Source organism: Chinchilla lanigera, unplaced genomic scaffold, assembly GCF_000276665.1.
Source record: "Chinchilla lanigera isolate Chin_1 unplaced genomic scaffold, ChiLan1.0 scaffold00013, whole genome shotgun sequence".
Classification (NCBI taxonomy): Eukaryota; Metazoa; Chordata; class Mammalia; order Rodentia; family Chinchillidae; genus Chinchilla; species Chinchilla lanigera.
Window position 1 is genome coordinate 18,190,724 of NW_004955414.1, and position 15,091 is coordinate 18,205,814.

A 15,091-nucleotide genomic window follows, 5' to 3' on the forward strand; every position below is an offset into this window, starting at 1 on the left:
AGACCAAGGACAAAATACCACCTCAGCTTCCCCATGAGGAAATCTAGGTGATATGGTGTAACAGGTCGTGATGTGGGAGAACAGGCAGGAGATGACTTGGGTCTTGGCATCCTGAGCACCCCTTGCGGCTGGTGCAGAGCTAGGGGAGGAGAGCGCCTCTGTGGCTTTCAGGAAAGGGCCTCAATTCTGCCTGGAAGGTGCCCTGAAAGTCCTCTTTTGTGAGTGCTTTAGTTGTACCATCGTGGCTATCTTGATGTCCTGGATCAATTCAAAACATTTACCTTACAGATTCATTTTGACTTTGGGGAAGAGCCAAAAGTTGTACAGATCTGGTGAATGAAGTAGATGAGGACACACTGCAATGTCTTTATGAGTCTACCTTTCTGTTGGGCTACACTGGTCAACAACACTCACTATATATTTTTGGTCACACTATATATTTTTGTCCTAAAGACATTCAGGAAAGAGGACATCAAGAACTGCTTCAGAAAATGGCAAGAATAAGAGGGTAGTTGTGTTCAAAGTAAGGAGGAATATTTTGAAGGGGATAAATAGCAATGTGTCTTGTGCTGTGATAAATTCCTAAAATTTAAACATTCACCATGGTTTTCAATAATCCATTGTATCTTTACGTAACTATGACATTGGTTTGAGAAAACATCAATGGTCTCTGTCACAATAGGAAGGGCTGAAGATGAGCAGGTGAGGGGCAGAGCAAAGTTGCCCCCTGCACTGCTTCTGAGGGTTCCACCCTGGAACACCCAGAGATCTTCAAGCTCCAGCCCATGCATTTGGATTAAAGACCTGTTCCTGGCATTTGTACCTCACCGCCACCCATCACTGCATCCTCTGCAAAGTGTGGTACCTAACAGACCTGGTCCTATGCTGGCTCTGCAGCTTATGAGCAGGGACTTTACCTTTCTCTGAGTCTCAGAGTCTCTGATTATAAACTGTGCAGCATTGTTGGAGGTTCAAGTGAAATAATGGACTTGATGAGCCCAATATCGGACCCATAGGAAGCGTGCCATCAGTGGACCTCCTTGTATTGCTCATTATTTTATCACAGAACAGGTAAACTCATGAGAAACGGTCTCCTTTGCCACTTTTCATTCATCCATTCATCTGATGTGCATTGCAGGGATTCTTGGGTTTTTTTTTTTTTTTTTTTTTTTTTTTTTTTTTTTTTTGGTTTTTTTTTTTCTGGTACCGGGAATCGAACTCACAACCTTGCATTTGTCAGGCAGGTGCTGTGCTGCTGAGCTAAATCCCCAGTCCCAGTTTGTGGTTTTTTGTTTTTGTTTTTGTTTGTTTGTTTGTTTGTTTTTTGCAGGGATTCTTACAGTGTGCAAGGATTTTTCTGGGCTCTGGACTCTGTCCTTTAAGGGTACTCAGCTGGTGGAAAAGACAGATGAAGATAGAGATCAAAGTCTCAGGTAAGACAAAGGAGGCCCCTACAATGCCTGGGGCATCAAGGAAGGCTCTCTGGAGGAGGTGGCTCTTTGGGTGTGTGTGGACAAGGAAAGGGAAGGTGCTCTAGGCTAAGAGACCTGCTGGAGATAGGAGGGCCGGGCCATCTGCAGTGTTGGTGTTTGTAGGTACTGGGGGGCCTGGCCAGAGGAGAGGCTGAGAGGTTATCAGAGCCAGGTCCCCATAGGCCTCCAAATGCCAGCTACACGTCTGGCCTCTGCATTTTGGGCACCAGATGAGGAGGGCTCTTAATGATTTCTAAACCCGGGTAGAGGCAGAATCAAATTTGGGATTTAAGAGGTCTATTGAGCTGTTGCATGGAGTATGGATTGATTATGCTTAGAGTCCAGAGAATATAGGACAGTCAGAGAATATAGGACATAAAATGGGACCCTGGGCATGGACAGGGAGGCTCTGGAAGCTACTTAGGGGTAGGGGGCCTTGAAAGCCAAGCTCACAGCAGTCTCCTACCGTTCCTCGACATACCTCTCCACAGGCCCTGACAGCCAGAGTGCTATAAAAACAGTGGGGGTAGGGATGTGAAAAATGCCTTTGTCCAGCCTTCAGGTCACAGATGGGAAGCAAGGCCCAGAGCAGGCAAGAGGACACTACAGGCCTGCAGGAGCCCCTGCATCCCATCCCAAGCACACTGCTCCAGTCGGGCTGTCCCCTCCTCAGAAAGCAGGAGCACGGCTTAGGGAGCCAGGGACTGGGGGAGTCCAGAAGGATGACTCACTCTGCCCGCCAGGCCCAGGCGGCCTTCCCTGCTCCCCCTAGGGAGGGAGCCTTAGGGCCCGGGGAGCCCTCTCCTCTTCTTCAGCCATTCCTACCTCTTCCTTTTTTCGGCAGAAGAAACAAAGGCCAAGAGAAAAGAGGCATTTGGCCCTGAGATAGTGCAGCCGTGTGGGCACTGGAGTGGGTGGCAGGGCAGCTGGATTGTGAATCCTGAGGACATATCGCTGCAGAAGGGTGGAGCTCCAGCGGCAGCAGTGTCTGGTGCTGCCTGGCCCTTGTGCCCAGCACCGTCCCTAACAGTCACTTCCCTTGTATCCCAGCCTGGGTCTCTGCAAGGCATGACTGAGGAGGGAAAAACAGGAAGGAACTGTCTGCCATCTGCTCCAGAGCACTGTGAATCTGGTTTTCTTCGGTGGAAGGACCAGGCCCACCCTGCCTGGGGAGCCAGACATGTCATCAGCACAGCTCACTTGAGTCTCTGCCCCGGTCCTCAGCCCCACCAGCTTTCGCAGTGCAGAAACCCAGCTCCATCCTTGGAGCTTGCAGTCTTGGCCAAGGCCCTAAATGTCTGGTCTTGGGCCTGATCTGGACCCTACCCTGGGGTGCGGATAGGTTGAGAGCACAGATGGGATGACATGGGCAATACTGCTACTAGCTGTTGAAAATGACCAAGCTAGGCACTTGTTCTCCTCCAGTCTCCCCATAGAAAGCCAATGGGGACAGGCCTGCTCGTTGGCCCTTGCCTGGAGGAAACCAAAGCCCCGCTTTATATCGGTCACCAAGCTGTTTGTATGCCACTCTTGAATCTGTCAGTCCACCCCTCCTTTCTGCAGCCACAGGGACCCTTGCTCAGCAAGAATCTGACTGTCCCACTTCCCTTCTCAGGCTCTTTATAGCTTCCCAGGGCCTGAAGATAATGGCCAATGTGCCAGCTGGGTGACTTCTCTGTTCCCAGCCCTGCCCCTTGCACGCAACCAGTTGTGCTCCTTTGCTCCCTGGCCTGCCCCATCCCCACAGTTGTAGCTGCAGACTCTCCCCTGAAAATCCAGTGACAGAGGCCAACCAGGTTCTGCCCTCAGGAGCTCAGGGTGGACATGGGACATATACATGGAGACTCAGAACCCGGAGGGAGACATCAGTGCCTGACCCCACGGCATCTAGTTTGGGAGGGGTGGTTCTACAGAAAGGGAGGAGGTCGCAATGAAATGACCAAGCACATAAGGGGGCAAAAGGTGTTTCAGAAAAGTGAACAGTGAGGGCAGGGGCTGAGTGAGGACCTCAGGGTAGTGAGCAGAGCTGGGGCTGCCAGTGTACTGCAACTATAGTGGGAAAAGAGGCCCAAACTACTAGTAATGATGAGACAATGATTGAACACCTACTGTGTGCCAAGTGGGCGTTACCCCATTCAAGCCTCACAGGGACCCTATGAGGCAAGGCTTTTTAAAAAAATCTCTGTCTTATCCTAGGATGAGGAAACCAGAGCACAGAAAGGTTAGCTCCAGGCAGCACCCGTCAAAGGCACAGATACGGGGCTATGAACCTATAGTCCGCATTCTCAGCGCCTACCACACAGCAGGGCAGGGAAATCCAGCCCTTCTACATCCAGCCTGCCCCAGCATGCCCCTCCCACCAGTCACAGGGCTTCATAAAGGCTCCCTTTACTCATAAGCGGCAGAGCCAGCTGGGACAGGAAGCAGAGCTTTCTGACCCTGGATGCCCATGAAATCCCCAGATTCCTTCGGGGAAGAAAGTTTTCCTGTCGGTTGTCTCTTCGTATCTAAAGCCTCTGCCCTGTTCAGTGGTAGTCTTGTTCATTCCAGGAGGCCTCCTAACCCACAGCTGGCCACTCACAGTATTCATCCAGACCCTTGTCAAGGATTGATTCAGGGGCAGCCAATTAGAGTGGACAAGCCTGAGAGATTTTCTCTTCTTTTTGCTAGATAACTAGCTGTGAGGACCGTGGAGGTTGACACTTCTAGAAAGATCTTTTTTTTTTTTTACTGTACCGGGGATCGAACTCATGACATTGCGCTTGCCAGGCAGGTGCTTATGCCACTGAGCTATATCCCCAGCATCTAGAAAGATCTTAAGTGAGAATGTGGTAACCCTGCAGAAAGTCAGGAGAAAGGATACAAAGCAAAAAAATGCTGATGACATCCTTTAACTACTGGATCTAGTTATATCAGATCTAGATTTACCTTGAACTTTTTATTTACATGAACTAATATACTTTTTCTAGCCCAAGCTAATTGCATTCGAATGACACAACACAACTGACATTGAAAGCACAGGGATGTAATCCCAGCACTCGGGAGGCTGAGGCAGGAGGATCGTTGTGAGCTCGAGGCCAGCCTGGGCTACAAAGTGAGCTCAAGGCCAGCCTGAACGGCATAGACACCCTGTCTGAAAAAGACAAAAAAAAAAAGAAAAAGAAATAAAAGAAAAAAGCACACAGGGAACAATAATAACAAAATAGATGAATTGCATCAAAATTTAAAACCTTTGTGCATCAAAGGACATTATCACCAGAGTGAAAAGGCAATTCACAGAATGAGAATAGATATTTTAAAATCATTTATGTCTGAAGGTCTTAATTAATATCCACAATTATACCAAGAGTTCCTATAACAACTCAACAATGACAACAAAATAACCCAATTAATAAATCAGCAATGGATTTCAATAGACATTTCTTCAAACAAGACACACTAATGACCAATAAGCACATAAAAAGACGCTCAACATCCACTCACTAATCATTAGGAAAATACAAACTAAAATCAGGAAATACTACTTCACACCCATTAGGATGCCTATTAACTTAAAAACCTAAAACTCCCAAATCAGGATATAGCAAGTATTAGGGAGGAGATGGAGAAATTGGAACACTTTGCGTTACTGATGTGAATGCAAAATGATACAGTCTCTGCTAAAGACAGAATGGCAACAAACAGAATTATCATCTGATTCAGCAATTCCGTTACTAGAGTTCCAACTAAAAGAATTGAAAGCAAGGACTCAAACAAATATATTACACCAGCAATAACATTATCACAATGGCCAAATGATAGAAAAAACACAAATATCCATTGACATAAATGGATAAGCAAAATGTGCTATATACATACAATATGTTATTATTCATCCTCAAAAAAGAAATGGAATTCTGACAATGCACTACAATATGGGTGGATCTTGAAAATACTATGTCAAGTGAAATAAGCCTTAAGCTAAATGTAAAAGGACAAATACTGTATGATTGTACCTATATGAGGGACCCAGAGCAGACAAATTCATTGAGACAGTAAGTAGAATGGTAGTGCCAGGGGCTGGAAGGAGGGGGCAATGACACTTTCCTTTTCTGGAGGCACCTTTTCCCTTTTCCCTCCAGCTTCTAGGACACTCAGTCAACTTTCTGCTTACTTACCTTAGGATCAACAATAGCCTTTCTTTGTTGCTTTGTTTTTTGAGACAGGGCCTTGCTATGTAGTTCATAGCTGGTCTTGAACTTACTATGTATCCCAGGCTGACCTTGGACTTGTAGCAGTCCTCCTAAGTGCTGGGATTACAGGAATGTGCCACCACAGTTGGCTTCAACAGTAGTCTTCTATGTAACTTCTATATCCCTGCTCCTGGTACTTAAGAAAATTAAAGGTGTAACTGTCTTAGTTACTTTTTCTTATTGCTGAGACAAAATACCGGACACCCAAAGTTAAAAGGGGAAAGGTTTATTTAGCTCATAGTTTGTAGAAGTTTCAGCCCATAATTGGCTGGCTCAAAGGCAGAGTGGCATGGCAGACAGGTGTCATAGAGGAGAAATAGCTTATGGTGGGCAGCAGGTAGCAAAGCAACCAAGAGATAACCGCAGCTCTTGCTATCCCTTTTATCCTATCCAGGCTACTTAGGGTGAGTAGCACTCACACCCTTAATCCTAGTGCCCTTGATCATAGCATTGCATCATGAATCAATCCCAGAATCACACACTCTAGCTCCAACCACCTCTGAAAAAGCCCCACCTATGACCACATGAGGCTTTGCAGGGACATCTGGACATAAGCCATAACAGTAACTTATGTAACATAAAATTCAACCTTTCAAAGTGTAAAATTGAATAGTTTTTAGTATATTTACAAGACTTTGTACCTATCATCACTAATTAATTTCAGTGTATTTTCATTAACCACAAAAGAAACCTGATCCCCATTAGCAGTTATTCTCCATTCCTCTTTCTTCCTTCCACCACTCTGACACCACTAATCTCCTTTTCGTGTTTATGAATGTGCCTGCCCTCCCTAGACATTTCCTACAGAGTGAAATCATGCAACATGTGCCTTTTTTAGTGTAGCTTATTTCATGTAGGGTAGTATCTTCATGGTTCATTCACATTATAACATAGATCAAAGTTCATTTTCTCTTTTTTTTTTGGTACCAGGAATCGAACTCAGGAGCTTGCACCTGCCAGGCAGGGGCTGTGCCACTGAACTATATCCCCAGCCCCAGAGTTCATTTTCATAGCTGAATTAACATTTAGTTCTATGGGTATGCTGTATTTTTTTTTGTCCATTAATCAGTTGTTGGACATTTAGGTTTTCTATTTTTTGGTTATTATGAATAATGTTGCTATGAACATTTGTGTACAAGTTTTTGAGTGGATGTATATATTCTGTTTTCTTGGGTATACACCTAGAAGCAGAACTACTGGGTCGTATGGTAACTCTATGCTTAACTTTTTGAGGAATTGCCTGATTGTGTTCCAATTTTATGTTCTCACCAGCAGTGTATGAAGTTCTAACATTTCTGCATCCTCTCCAACACATTTTATTGTTTATCTTTTTCATTACAGCCATCCCGGCAGATGTGAAGTAGTATACTGTGCTTTTGACTTACATTTCTCTAATTGCTCCTTTTTTGTGTTGTCAGTCATATTTTTTTCCATTTTATTATATGTATTTCTGCTCCCACGCCTAGCATCTTTTGTGGAACCCCTTCAAATGGGAGAGTATGTGATTCAGAGACAGATTGTCCTGGTTTTAATCCTTAGGCTGTTTCTATTAGTTGTGTGACCTTGAGCAAGTTATTTAACACTCTGAGCCTCAGTTTCCCTACTTATTAAATGTGAGCTACAATATTAACTTAGATAAATCTATAAGAAAGCCCTGAGATGGGCCTGGGACAAGGCAAGTGCTCAGTGACTCGTCCCAGTGAATCCAGGGATCAGAAGGGGAGATTTCCACCTTGGTCAGGAAACCTGGGCTGGGGGCTGTCACACTTTTCATCTATTATCTGCCTTACCCCAGTAACCTTTTACAGCAGAGGCATTTCTGTGCTAAATGGTAGCTTCTCTGTGCCTCTTCTCTTCCTAGGTATGGAGGTGCGTCCACGTGAGAAGTGTGATGAGAACCAAGGTGAGGGCGTGGGACCTGCACCTGTGTACCACAAAGTCAAGGACTGGCAAATCTACGGTGTGGGTTCTAACACTGTACAGGTTTTGCCTCAATCATCAGATTAGCCGCTGCCTGAGGGGATTTCTCTTGCCTCAGATGAAAGGTTTTCTATGGTACAAAGGAACTGAACTAAAACTTCCTAAGAACTTACAAGTAATGTAATATACATGATCTTATTTTATCCATTCCATGAGCTGGTCAGGTAGGTTCTATTATTCCATTTATAGATGGGAAAACTGAGACTCCAAGAGGTTCAATAACTTCTTCAAGTTCACACAGCCAGCAAATGCTGGTGTCTGGATTCACACCCAGCTCTGATCTCAAACTCTGATTTCGTTTCCTGGGCTGAGTGCAGTGTTCCCTGCAGGCTGCCCTACCCTAGAAAGCACAGGAACTCCAGAACTATGGGCTGAGCTGAATGATGCGTCCCAGTCCTCTGTCATGACAGAGACAATGTTTTCCCTCACTCGGAGCTGACATCTGCCTCCTGGTGCCACAGAACAGCCTCTGCTGCATTCCAGATGTGAAAAACAAGGGCTTCCCTGCGAGTCAGGATGCCAGGCTGTGTCTCAGCTACTGTCGATTTCTTACTTTTAGACCTCAGTCCCCAGCCCATGAGCCAGAGCATGAGCCACCAAATCCCTACCAGAAACTGAAATAGAAACCCACTTTGGAGGCAAATGGAGAAATGGCCCCAGGGCAGCAGATGTAGGTGGTGGTGTGTTCTCTTGACTGGCCCCGGGCTCTTGGCTGGAGCAGGCACTTGTTGCCAGGCTCTGCTGATTCAACTCACCCCTCCTGGAGGGAACCAGGAAAGCCCTACTCGGAGTTGGGGTCTGGAGTCTGACAAATGTAACCACAGCTCCCCCACATTAGATATGATGCTTAATCTTCTCTGAGCCTCAGTTTTTTCCACTGCAGAATGGGAATAACAATCATACCTGTATTTACTCTTATGTCAAACACTTGGCATATCATGGGAGCTCAATAAATAATAAATGATAGCCATTGCTAACCTTCTCTTTCAACTCAATATTGAATGAGGGATTTATTTGTTAACTCTTCCATTTTTTTTTCCATTCAGTCAACCAGCCAACACGTGCCCACTGGGTAGGTCACAGCAGTGAAGAATATCATTGCTGGGGTGCATTAGGAGTTGAATCTCCAGCACTGTTGCTGGTTGGCCAAGTACTCTGTGTTCCAGGAAGGCCATTTCCCCTCACTAAGCCTTCACTTCCTTGTCTGTAAAATGGGAACAATAATAGCATCTCTAGAGAACACTGGCATGTTATGAAGAGTCAGTAGGACAAAGATGTGGAGGCAGCCAGCACGGATCCTCTGAGGGAAAGTGGATGGCAGGTGAGCTGCACAGAGGAGTCAGGAGGCTCCTGACCCTCGGGCTAGGCCAGGTCTCCAGGGACAGCCACAGGATGAGGCAAGAGGCTCAGGCTCAGAGACAATTGCTAGGTTTCCGGACCAAGTCTCCCTCCCTTTCTGGTAAGCCAATAGTGAGGAAATGCCAAAAAAAAAAAAAGATAATTTTAGAGAAGAATTGCCCCCAACAAAGCAAGGGTTGCATACATGGTCACAAGCTGCGGGGGAAGGTCTTGCGCACACATGTAGATGTATCTCAAAAGCACAGCACTTTGCACAAAGAGCCTTTTCCTTTTTTTTTTTTGGGTTTTCTCTGGTACCAGGAACCAAACTCACAACCTTGCGCTTGCCAGGCAGGCGCTTTGCCGCTGAGCTAAATCCCCAGCCCCAAGCCTTCTCCTGTTTCATCTCACTTGCTATTAGGAGAGAAGAGACTATCCCTGAGTTGGCTTAGGAGCTATTTGATGCTGGTGAGACACGTGAATGCCGCATACCTTCAGGAGGCTGGGTGAATGCATGCGGTGTGGCCTACTTATCCTGTGCTGGGGTCAGCAGAGTTGAACGGCAACAGAAACTCCAGAGAAAGGTTTTTGTTTTTGACTTTCTATACTGAGGGATTGAACTCAGGGCTTTTGCACTGAGCCACATGCCCAGCCCTTCTAAAAAATACTTTATTTTAAAACACGGTCTCACTAAGCCACTAAGTTTAGCCCAAGCCAGGCTCAAACTTGCAGTCCTCCTGTCTCAGCCTCCCAGGTTGCTGGGAATTACAGACATATGCCACCATGCCAGGCTACTCCAGGGAAGGTTTGACCCCACTCCCCAGCATATACTCATCTCCCCTGATTCTCTCCTTTATAACAAGTCACACCTGGACACAGGGCAGAAAGAAGAGACTTCCCAGGGGCCTCCTGTGCAGATTTCCATTTGGCCAAATCATCTTTCCTACCTGTTCCACCAAGCCTCCTCCTTCCCAGGGGAGGCTAACCAGCACACTACACTTAACAGCTTCCAAATATTTAGGGGAAGATCATTGCTGCTCCCTACTTTCCACAGTAAGAAATTGAGACCCACAGAGGAAGAGTGTCCCGAGTCATTTGGGACTCAAATCTAGAGCTATGTGGCTCCAAATCCTCTCCCCCTATTCTATTCCTTACCGAGGCACAGCCCAGTCCCCATGTCCCCACCCCACTCACTCCTGTCCTGTCCACCATGATGTGCAGCCCACAGGCCCCAGACACAAGCAGGTGGAGGAAGCCCCCAAGCCTGCCAGGCGCCCTGTCGCTGTGAGTGGACCATGTGACCATGGTCACACCCAGAGGAGGGTGTCCACCTGGGCACCAACCGGAAGAACTCACCCAGGCTCAGCGAGTGTTCCACTTGTGGTCCATGAATGCTGCAGAGAATCTCAACTCCTGGAGCAGCCCCTGCACAGTCGATCCTGTGCCACAGGCTGCCTTGTGCTGAAATCTGGGGAAGCAGCAGATAAGGAAACTGAGAATCTGAAGAAGGGAAGTAACTTGGTGCAGCGTAGAGCTGGCAAACAGCAGGGCCAGGATGTGACTCTGAGAACCCTGTTGCTCAAGTGCTTAACACCAGGATTGACTCAGCCACTGCCCAGCTGGAAGCAAGTCACCTCAGCCTTGAGCATGCTCACACAAAGTGTGGGGGCCATTATTTTGGCCCCATAGGCTGCTGGGAGGATGGAGGGAGAGAATTCTAGGGCCTGGCACAGAGTAGGCATATGCATTTGATGACCCCTCCTAGCCTTCTGGTCTCCCTGAAGTCTGATGAGAGTCCTGTTCCTGCTTATCTGTGACAGAGGGAACAATTACCCTGGCTTTCTCAGCAGTGCCAGGAAGGTCCATTAACAGGGATGAAGACTCTGAGTTTAAGGGCCTGATCCCATTGTGGCTCCGAGGATAAATCTTCAGGTTGAGGGTGACTTTAGGCAAAGACTGAGCCCAAGTGACCGTCCCCCTCCCCAGCTCCAGTCCATCTTTGAGCCAGATGAACAGAAGGCCGCGAGGGTGGCTCAGCCTCTGGTCCACGATAAGCCTGGGCCAGCCCTTCTCATCTTTAAGATTATTCCTCCTCCTCCTCTCTCTGTGTCTCTGTGTCTGTCTCTCCCCCAGCCTTTCTCTCTCATACTTACTGGCACCTGTTCTCTTCAGGAAGTGTTCAAGGCGCACAAGGGCATTAAACAAAGGCCCTACCCTTGAGAGCCACCTGCATTGGAGCAGGGGTGATGAGTTTATTGTAGCTAACAAGTTAACAGATAGCAGATTGGGTAGTGATAAGAGCTATATAGAAATTTAAGCGAAGGTAAGGAACAGAGAGCTGAGCAGTGCCGCCTCAGACCATGGGACAGGCCTGACCTGGACTTGCTGGGTCCCCTCCCCATATCTCTTTGCAGAAGGTCACGCACCCTGAAGGAGACCCTGGCCCAAGCCCTGAGTCCCTACTCTGAGCCAGGCTCTGCCTTGGTGGAGAGCATCCTGCGTCTGCCTTCCATTCCGTGCCCTGGGGAAGCCCTCTGCAGGCTTGGAGAGGAGCACATCCCCTAACTAAGCCCAACATCCCATTGAAGAGGAAATGGGGGCTGGGGATTTAGCTCAGTGGCACAGCGCCTGCCTGGCAAGCGCGAGGTCGTGAGTTTGATTCCTGGTACTGGAAAAAAAAAACAAAAAAAACAAAAAACAAAAAAAAGAAGAGGAAAGGGTGCTAGGCCCAGAGAGGGGAAGGGACTTGCCTGGGTAACACAGCAAAGCAGAAGTGTCCTTGTTCCCCCCTGACTCCCTCCCCAGGCACATGCATGAAGGTTGAACCTCACAGTGGAGTGCTGGGCAGTGAGGCAGGGGTGTGAAATGTCCCCACAGGGACCCCACTTGGTAGTCTCAGCCTGCCCATCCTCTGGGCTCCGAACCAGGCTGAATTCTTTGTACGATAGGCCCCAGGAGGCTGAAAGCACTTTCCTCCAGCCCAAATATGGGAGGGTTTGGGTCAACTCTACCTCACCTTGCTGTGTGACCTCATATCTCTCCTTCTTTCTGGCCCTCAATTTCCTCATCTGTCAAATGCAGAAAATAAGACACCTGCCTCTCAGGGCGTGGATAAGACATGACACGGCAAAAGGCAGTTTGCAAATTGTAAGCCCTATCTGGATGACAGGATTTGTTACAAGCTCACATTTGGGGCCCTGTGGGGGATCCCTAGAGCAGACCGTTTCCCTTGCTGGAAACTAAGTCCACAGAACCTGTTCTTCACAAAGGTCAAAGCTGCCTCTGTTCCCAACCTGACAGAAGGGCCCTTACTCTCTCCTTGTGGTGAGTAGATGAGAGGGGAAGATGGAAAGCAACAAAATGGGAAGCCTGGGAGGGGCAAGCGTGGGCCTGAGGTAACTGAGGGCATCCACCTACCCCCTCAGGTGTGAGTGTGGGGTCCACATGTCTGTCTGTGGCTTGTCAGCCACACATGGGCCTGTCCTGGAGGATGATGCATATGTCTTCTCAGGGGTACACATGTTTGGGTGTGCAGATGTGTCAGGTGTGTTCCCTTGGGTATTTGCACGTGTCTGCCTCTGTGCACATGCTGTACACACGTGTCCACTCCTGGGAACCCTGCAAGCCCCTGACCACAGCCTGTGTTTTCCCAGGCTGATGATTCTTGTCAAAATCCCAGGTTGGCCCAGATGCCAGGAGCGGGTTGCGGGGTTTGTAGACAGCACAGATTCTCGACTTCCCCAGAACAAAAGTGGTTACATAAGAGGAGGAAGGCTTAGAGGATTAACTAGGTGCTCCCGGCTTGGCCCTGGGTCTGGGCTCCTCTTGGCAAAGAGTGGTCACCGGGGCCCAAGGTCAAAGCCCCCCTGTCCTCAGCCTCTCAGTTCCCAGTGGACAGTGACCCCTGCACAGCACCCTCCTTCCCTCAGCAGCAGCAGGAGCCCTACAGCCTTGATAACAGTAGGCAAGTGCTTTACAGATTATACCCACGGCCTATGGGATGATGATCACCACCAAGCATCCGGGTGGCCTGTAGAGCCCCACCTCCTGGAGCCTGGCTCAGTCTGTCTCAGTCCCCCTCCTGGCCTTGGCTGAGTTTTCCATTCTGCCCTGGCCCCTCCCCCCAGGTGGGTCTCACCCTTCTTGAACTGTGGTTTCCTCAGCTGTAGAACAGAGGAGCTATTCCTACCCACACCGGGCAAGAACTGTGAAAGGTCTCTGAGGCCTGTGATGAGCCCTATGGGAACCGTCTTGTGTGCATCCCAGGCACCCGAAGCACTGCCCGCTGGCCTTTAGTTGCTCCTTGGAGCTGATGTCTAAAAGGAGATACCTGGCTTCTGTTGTTCAGGATTTAGTTCAGATTCCACAGGGAAGCTTCAGGCTTGCTGGCAGCAGGTTTGGTGGTGCTCAGACAGGGGAGGCTGGGGCCTCTTGCTGAGCCTTAGCTCTCCCATTCTGCACCCTGAGCACCTCATCCTGCCAGTGTCTGGGATCTGTGTTTGCTGTCATAGGAAAGCACAGGCGGGGAGGAAGGAGCACAGGCCCACAGTGTGATCCCACACTGAAGCACCACAACACACGCAGACCCCAACAATGGTCCATGCGTGTGCATGGGCGCGCTCAGAGGCATACCTTCCACAGCATGCACACATATACCCACATACGTATGCATCCGTGCCCAGCCTGGCACACCTAGGGCTCTAAGTTCAGTCATAAGCTGCACACAGGGAACTTTCAGAACCAGGAAAGAGATGGAAGGGGGAGGAGACAAGTCTGAGGAAGCCCATCTTTTGGCTCCACCTAGGGAGACCACGGAGTTTTCCCAGGACACAGGTGGTTTGGCAGTTGGGCAGTTTGGTGGCTTGGCGGGCTCATTCTCTCCAGCCATCCCACACAGGCCCTGGCCGGAACACAGAGAAAGCAGGCAAGATCCCTTTGGAAATATGGCCCCTGATGCACAAAGTCTGCCATCAGGCCCAACTGTCGTCAGTTCAAAGTGAGGGTTTGGGCTAATAGGGCAGAATATGGGGTCATGAGAGTCCTAGAGGGGGCAGGGCCATTCCCAGGCGGAGAGAGCCCTGTCCACCATCCTCAAGCCTCAGTCCTTCCTTTAATGGGTTTCTGGTCCCTTCTTTCACTCTATACTTACTGGGCTTTTCTGAAAGCTGGTGGCCTAATCGTGAGTAAGAGAGCCACAGTGCTTTTTCTCTGCTCAGCTCAGAGTCCCGCCTCCCTAGAGCTACCAGACAGGGCTGTGGTGGGGGCAGGGGGCACCAGTTTCACCTCCTCCATTCCCCTCTGAATCATCTCAATGGATCCCAGCCACTGCCCAACCTAACTTCAGAGTCGGTGTTGACTGAAGTGTGAACTTTGAACCCCGGGGTGCTAGCATTGTGTGGAAGTATATCAGAGCTGCAGGCTGAGGCCCCACCCTGATCAACTGATCAAATCTCCAAGTGATTCACAGGCACACAGACATTTGAGAAGCACTAACACAGAACACTCCACACAAACAGCCCCTTCCCAGTACCCAACCTGGAATGGGACAGTGCAGGCCTGTTCAGATAATAACTACCCTGACAAATAGTGCTCACCATGGATCAGGAACTGCTGGTTCTCAGCAGTAAGGCTAGCTCCTTTAAGTCTCACCCACCAGCTGAGGTAGGTGCCATTATTTTCTCATTACAGAAGGGCAACGAAGCTCTGAGCTGTTATGTAACTTGTCTGCTAGTAATAGCAGAACCAAGATTTGAACACAACACCTTGAAACGATACGTTGCACTATATTCTGCAGTGTCTCCAAGCCAGGGAAAGAGTTCGTGTGGCAGAAGAGAAAAATAGAGAAAGTTGGAAATCAAAGAAGCCAATGGACTCTCCAGAAGAACCTGAGAAATACCAGCCTATCATAGGCAGGGAGAGAAAAACCAAAAAAATGGTAGCAGAAACCTAGGTTAAGATAGTGACTGAGCTTCTAGAGGCCAAAGTAAAAAAAGAAAAAGCAGCAAGGATTTATGGCTCTCTCATTCTCCATGATAAAAAGAAGTCAAATATTTGCCTGGGGAAATGAAT

The 15,091-nt window shown here is 48.5% G+C and overlaps 1 protein-coding gene and 1 long non-coding RNA gene across 2 annotated transcripts in view; one reads left to right on the forward strand and one right to left on the reverse strand.

The window, feature by feature from the left end:
- The window catches only part of P2ry6 (pyrimidinergic receptor P2Y, G-protein coupled, 6), a 38,023-nt gene that overhangs the window by 13,318 nt on the left and 9,614 nt on the right, over positions 1–15,091 (reverse strand). Inside the window, exon 2 of the mRNA XM_013511817.1 lies at positions 10,379–10,490. The gene's annotated coding sequence lies outside the window, so the exon portion shown is untranslated. The remainder of the gene's footprint in view (positions 1–10,378; positions 10,491–15,091) is intronic.
- On the forward strand, positions 1,256–9,180 carry LOC106148014. Its single transcript, XR_001233107.1, has 2 exons — positions 1,256–1,433; positions 7,566–9,180. It is a non-coding gene; the product is annotated as an uncharacterized LOC106148014 (long non-coding RNA).